Source organism: Cyprinus carpio, chromosome B22 (assembly GCF_018340385.1).
Source record: "Cyprinus carpio isolate SPL01 chromosome B22, ASM1834038v1, whole genome shotgun sequence".
Lineage (NCBI taxonomy): Eukaryota > Metazoa > Chordata > Actinopteri > Cypriniformes > Cyprinidae > Cyprinus > Cyprinus carpio.
Genome location: NC_056618.1, coordinates 16457701 through 16465424, shown reverse-complemented (window position 1 = coordinate 16465424; position 7724 = coordinate 16457701).

Below are 7724 nucleotides of genomic sequence, written 5' to 3'. Positions count from 1 at the left end.
TTGAGTCCTCGCTAGTTGCCATGAAGAAGGCCACTTTAGATGAACTAGATCAGCCTAAGCGCTACCGACTTAAAAAGTTTGTGAGTGCTGTCAGAAAAAGACTGAAAAAAAACCTTAAAGAGTCATGATGAACAGGATATATTGGATTATGTGTCTTTTCTCTTTTTTAATCCTCATGGCTTCCTTTAACATCGGATCTTTAAATATAAATGGCTGTAGGGATGTACAGAAGAGAACTACTTTATTTAAGTATTTACACCTTAAAAAAGCGGATGTGATTATGTTACAGGAGACACATACCGATGCCTGTAATGAAGTTGACTGGACAAACGAATGGTTGGGAATATTGGCCTTAGTCATGGCACGAATCTGAGTGCTGGTGTTGCGTTTTTAATTTCAAAACGAGTAAAAAATGATTCAGACTTTCTAGAAATATTACCTGGACGCTTATTATGTGCTGATATAACAATAGACAATAATAGTTTTTCATTTTTTAACATGTATGCTCCTAATATAGGAAATGAACGAAGTGTGTTTTTTGGAAAACTTTCTGAAGAATTGTTAAAATGTCCTCAGGATAACATTGTTATGATAGGTGGTGATTTCAATTGTACTGTAGATCACAAATTAGATAGAAACCATGAGGAACCTCATCCTAGTTCAGTGGGTGTTTTTAAATCTTTAATTAATAGACACAATCTGGTAGATTTGTGGAGAGAGGCTTACCCTCATGTTAAACAGTACACTTGGTTAAAAAAATGAATTCAAATAAGGTCTCTGCTGCGAGACTGGATCATTTTTATGTTGAAAAGGGTAGTAAAGGAAGATTTTATGGTAGTTGTATTTCACCAAAATTTATGTCAGATCACCATTTTATTTCTATGTCTATGTCTATGTCTGTTCTGTCGTCTAAACCCTATCAGACACACTGGCACTTTAATAGCAGATTACTGCACGATCACATCTTTGTGCACTCTTTTGACCTTTTGTGGAAATCTTGGAGGGAAGAGAGATTTAGTTATACATCTTTAAATCAGTGGTGGGACCTTGGAAAGGTGCACATAAAAAAACTTTTGTCAACAATACACTGCACATAATACAGAAAATTTGAAAATGAAAATGAAGATTTTGGAACAAGAAATTCTTCAGCAAAGCTACATTAATGAAGGAGGCAGATTATTGTCGGCTGACATCATTAAAGCGAATAAAAAAGCCTTTTGAAGGATTTATTGGATGAACAGGAGAAGGAAACTCTTGTGAGAACAAGATATTTTAAAGCACAATGAAATGGATGCTCCAACTGCCTTCATTTTTGGACTAGAGAGAAAGCCAAAAGAGCGGAAATTTTTCCATAAGCTGAAACTTTCTAATGGCAGTGAAACTACTGACCAGCTTGAAATTATTTCTTTTTATGAGAATCTCTATCAGTCAGAACACTGTGAGGAAGCAGCAGTTGAAGAACTTCTTCAAGGTCTTCCACATTTGTCAACGACAGAGAAGGAGGAGCTGGAGGGATTTCTAACTTTTTCTGAGCTGTCAAGTGCTGTGCTGGAGCTGAACAGTGGCAAATCACCTGGACTGGATGGGCTGTCTGCAGAGTTCTATAAATGTTTTTGGAATGTGCTTGGACAAGACTTGTATCATGTTTTTCTGGAGTCCTTTAACCAAGGTGTTCTACCCTTGAGCTGTCGAAGAGCGGTGCTGACTTTAATACCCAAAAAAGGAGATCTTGGATACTTGAAGAATTGGCGTCCTGTTTCATTACTGTGTACTGATTTTTAAAATACTGTCAAAAGCTATAACCAATAGGTTGAAGAAATGTATGGCAACTATAATTCATGAGGATCAGTCATACTGTATCCCCAAAAGGACAATTTTCGACAACCTATTCTTGCTAAGAGACATCATTACAGTTGCCAAAACACATCATCAAGTTGATATTGGACTCTTATCTCTAGATCAAGAGAAAGCTTTTGACAGAGTGGATCATTTATATTTACTAAAGACGTTGAAGGCTTTTGGCTTTGGTCCACAATTTATCTCCTGTGTCAAATTATTATATAGTGAAACATTTAGTATGCTGAGAATTAATGGGTGCCTGACTAGACCTTTTGCAGTAACTAGAGGTATACGGCAAGGATGCCCTCTTTCTGGACTTTTGTACTCAATTTCTATTGAACCTTTTCTTTCATTTTTAAGGAAACGATTGCATGGACTTGTTGTTCCTAGGTTTCCAGAAAATTTCACCTATAAAAACTAACAGCATATGCAGACGATGTAACTGTATGTATCAGAAATACGGTTGATATATCTGCTTTGATTTCTAGCTTGGAAATATTTCAAAAAGCAACATCTGCTAAAATTAATTGGTATAAGTGTACATCTCTGCTACTAGGTGAATTGCAAAATATAGACCCTCCTCAGCTTCCACAACAATGTAAATGGATTAAGGATGGTTTTTAAGGTTCTTGGGGTATATCTGGGGAACTGACCTTTACATGAAAAAGAATTGGGAAGGTCTAGCTGATAAAGTTACAGGTAGACTACAAAAGTGGAGGTGGATCCTTCCGAAGTTATCTTATAGAGGGAGACGTTTAATTGTCTATAACTTGGCAGCCTCAATGTTGTGGCACCGGTTTACAGTTTTGGATCCTCCTAAAGAGCTACTTGTTACAATTCAAAAAAGTTTTTGTAAATTTTTTCTGGGATGTTTTCATTGGCTTCCTCCTGGGGTTTTATATCTCCCAGTGACTGAAGGAGGACAAGGACTCATAGATTTGGAAGCAAGAGTTAAAACAATGAGACTTCAAACATTACAGAAATTGCTATACTGTTCAGATAAGATTCCCTGGATTGCATATAGCTTGTCTATTCTACAAGATATAGGAGGAATCGGAATAGATAAGCAGTTGTTCTTAATTGAGAAATCTTTTGTCTCAAGAGTAAGTTGTTGTCTTTTAAAGTTTTATGAGTCTGTGTTTAGAGCTTGGCAAATGTTAAAGAAGGTTAGAAAGGAGAGTGAACATTACGGTGTTTTGGAACCATTATTCTTTAATTTCTCTTTTTTAAAATAAAACTCATCGATTTCAGGTACAGTAGTTGATATGTTTTTAAAGACTGGAATAGCTACTGTAATGGACTTAATTGATTCTACAAAAGGTCAATGGCGTGCGACTTCATCAATAGCTGATCAAGTTGGGCTTAGATCAGAAAGATATGTTGAAGCGTTAATGGGGGATTTCAAAAAATCTTTTCCTCAATCTTTCTTGACCTTTGTAAAAACTTTTTTTGAAAATGGTGAAAAGTCCCGGACCTTTCCAGATCTTAGAGTAGAAATAGGATTTGAATTAGATGAAGATTTAAATAATACTTTGTTATTAAAGGGATTTAAAGATGTATTGTTTCAGAATGTGGAAAAAAAGATGTTGTATGGAATGTGTGTGAAATCTTTGTTTTATGCTCAATTGACAAGATGGACTGATACTAAATGGAGAGAATATTTATCAATTTCTTCAGAACTAACTCCATCATCGAGGTGTTTGTATAAACCCCCTATTCCTAAGAGATCTGGGGATCTCCAGTGGAGAATACTCCACTGTGCTGTGGCAACAAAATAGGTTTGTCTCAAAATTTAATGCAATGATTTCATTTACATGTCCGTTTTGTAATGCTCCTGATACTGTTTTTCATTTTTTTTCTGATTGTTTTAGATTATTTCCTTTGTTTGAACTGTTGGGGAAAATATTCACTGAACTTGGGTTTATTTTTACAAAAAATCTGTTTATTTTGGGCTTGAAATACAAGAAGGAATGGAAAGCACAGTGTACTCTGGCTAACTTTTTATTAGGGCAGGCAAAGTTGGCAATTCTAAAATCCCACACATGTAAAAATGAGGGGGAAAATATTGATCTGGTTGGGATGTCCAACCAAATCATTAGTAAAGTACAGGGTTGCTGTAGAATATGCCTATTAAATTAACAAATAATATGGATTTTTTTGATGCAAGGTGGAGTGTGAAAAATGCTCTTGTGGTGAGAAATGTTTTTGGAGAGTTATGGTTTAATTGGTAAAATTGTGAATTACTATCATTATTACTATTTAAATTATTTCTTTTCTTTTTGTGTGGTGTAAATATTGTTTTTAAAGTAGTTGTTTGATTAAAAGAGTTTTAAAAGTCAAAAGTCTCTCTCTCTCTCTCTCTCTCTCACTCTCTCTCTCTCTCTCTCTCTCTCTCTCTCTCTCTCTCTCTCTCTCTCACACACACACACACACACACACACACACACACACACACACACACACACACACACACACACACAGCCTAAAGATCTGTCATACAGAGGTATGAGGGATCTGTTACTCTTTCACTCTCTCTCTCTCACACACTTTCTCTTTCTCTCTCTCTCTCTCTCACACACACACACACACACAGTTGAATCAGATAGGGCTAAATAAAGTTAACAGACATTCCCTTACCTGTCTTTGTAACGTGGATCCAGCAGAGTAGCAACCAAGTATAATGGCTCAGATTCCACGTCATTAAAATGTCTGTTGACTGTGTCAAGGATAGTACTTTTCATTGTTTTAATCCCCTGATCAGCCTCGTTTTCCCCAACTGAGAACACGTTTCAGGACACACACAATGGGGATGACATCAGTTACAGATGTGGAGGAGGCACTTACCTCCCTTGTCATCTCCTCAAAAGGGGCCAGAACCATGGAAGCCTTCTACAACAGCCCCCACTGGTTTGCTGTCAGTGTGGCTGGCATGTTGTATTCAGCTGTATATGCAGATAGTGTCCGTTTTTTTTTTGCCCAATGAGGCTTCCAAATCATGTACTGGGTGCTGTTCCATCTAGTTCGGACATCCTGCTGCAGACGCTTAGGCTGCATATTTAGCTCTACTTGGATGTCTTCTAACTGTGAATAGGCAAGTGGTGAATGCTTAAAGTGGCCTACCATTTTTCTCGCATTGGACAATGCGTCACTTACACTGCACTGCGACAACAGTCCCTTGTGTACAATTAGCTGCAGTGTGTGCGCGAAGCATCTTAAACTTGCCACGCCAAGTTGATCCATGACCTTCTTCATGGTTGTTGCATTGTCCCTTAAAACTACATGGACTTTGTTTTTATTAATCTTCCATTCACGCAACATCTCCTCAATGTCTGCCGTAATAGAATCCCCTGTGTGCGAGACACGTAACTCTCGGCATGCAACACAGCTTTTTTCAAACCAAAATCAAAGTCTATCCATTGCGCGGTCAGACTTAACAAGGACATTGGACTCACGTCTGAGCTCCAAATGTCTGTTGTGAGACTAATCGCACCTACATTCTCTAAGAGTTTGGAGAGGAAATTGCAACAACTTCATTGTACATTTGAGGGATTACCTTTTCTGTTATATAATGGCGACTTGGCAAAGTGTAGCGAGGCTCGAGATGCTTAATTAAGCATTGAAACCCCACATTTTCTACCACCGAAAGGGGTTGGTCATCCAGGTTGCTGCATGGGGGAAGTTTCTCTCGACTTTTTATTGATTCTTTTATTGATTTTATTGAATGTCTGATGTTGGGGCGTTTTGTTCTTCTTTGCAGCCGTTGCTTGCAGAAATTCCTGATGTTGTTCCGTGTGGTGATTTCCAAATGCTTAATTAAGTTTGTGGTGTTAAACCGACCAACGGCACTGCCACCCTCCAAAACATTTGCGTTGCAAATTTTGCATTCGACCGTTGGACCGTTTTCCTCTTTAAGGTTAAAATACTTCCACACCCGCTGAGATGGCTAAGTTAGCTAACTCTCATACTCATGTGACTATAATAGGCTACTACTGTTATCATGTGACAGGCTGCATGCTTAACTGGATGACGCAGCAAGGGAAATGCTAATATTCAAGCATTTAGGCGATGGTTTAAGCTAGATTTTCACATGGTTTGTGTTGGATAGGTATCGGATCATATTTTTTTTCTCCCCTCCGATCTCTGATCTAATGTTCTGGGCCAGTATCTGCATGATACCAATGACGTGGATCGGATCGGGACATCCCTATTCTGTTCCTCTCTGAACAATGTAGGACCTTGGTGTATTTGCTTTGCCAAGCACCGTTGCTGGTTGCTGTGATTTAAAGACCCATACTGCTTGTCGTTTAGACTCAGGCCTCACAGCAGCTCTGTGTCTCCTGTTAAGGTTCAGTGTTTGTGTCATTTTTAAGCTGTTCATCTTTTTCTCTGAATACTCGCCTGTTCGGCCATCGTGGTTTGAGTTGTTTTTGCCTGTGGTAATGGAGATCTCAATTTCCGGCCCATTACCATTTCAGTGGGTGAGGGTCCGTGTAGCAGCGGTGTAACCCTGTAGGCCTACAGTGCACGGTAAGGAACAGGATCTTGTCTTGTCTTGTTTTCATGGCCCTATCTGCCTTCCCATTGCTTTGGATGAAATATGGGCTGCTGGTTGTATGAATAAAATCATAATCTGCTGTAAAGGATGAAAACTCAGCAGATGCAAATTGTGGGCCATAATCACTTAACACTGTTTCTGGAACTCCATGCCTAGAGAAAATGGCCTTCAGTGCTTGGATTACACCCTTAGGTGTAGTACTGGGGATCTTTTAGATTTCAATGTACCTTGAGAAGCAGTCAACAACTAGGAGGTAGGTTTTACCTTTCTGGAAGAAAAGATCAGCCCCCAGTTTTTTGCCAGCGCAGTCTGGGTAATGGGGATGGTATCATAGGTTCAGTGTGCTGGGGTTGATGTCTCAAACATGACTCACATTGCGCAATCATTTTTGCAATTTGATGGCATCAGCCCAACCACCACACTGACCGCTGTGCTCGAGTTCTACATTTGGATATTCCCATATGTCCCTCATGCAGCCGGGTTAACATTTCTGTCTGCATTTTTTTTCTGGGATGACCACTCTTTGGCCCTTCATTAAGAGCCTGTTTGCAATGTGCAGATCACTTTGATGGAACCAGTAAGGTTTTATGTCTTTTTTTTAGCTCCTCGTGTCTTGGCCAGCCTATTTTGCATTGCTCCATCAGCTCCCTGCAGATCCTGTTGCTGCTCATCTGCTATTTGTTATAGCTTTGATTGTGATGCTGGCAAGCAGTGATGTACTGCATCCACAAACACTTGTGCTTCTTTTTCCAGTTCCTTTTCTTCACTTGACAGTTCTCTGACTATAGAGGCACTTGACAGTCCATCTGCAGCAACTAATGATTTATCTGGAACATGCACTATGTTGTATATATATCTCAGCAGTCATTCTGCTTGGCTAGCAGATCGCGCAGTTTTGTATCATCAGTGAAATGAGGAATGAACTTGCTCATATATGTGGCCATGCCCAGGGAACGACTCATATCTGCCACATTTTGGGGTGTAGTCATCTCTACAATAGCCCTCACCTTTTCTGGATCTGGTGCTATTCCTTTTGCACTTAATTTGTGGCCCACAAACAAAACTTCAGACTGTGCGAAGGAGCACTTCTTGTTCAGAGTTAAGCCTGCATTCTAAAATCTGAAACAGGACTTCAGTTAGTCGCTCGTCATGTTGGGTTTTATCCTTACCACAAACTAGTACATCAACAGCATGGCAGATTACTCCTGTTCTTCCATCTAGGAGCTGAGACATGTGTCTTTGGAAGTGTTCTGGACCTGAGTTGATGCCGAAGGGTAGGATGTTAAAGCAGGATTGGCCAAATTATGTAATAAATGTTGTGAGTTCTCTG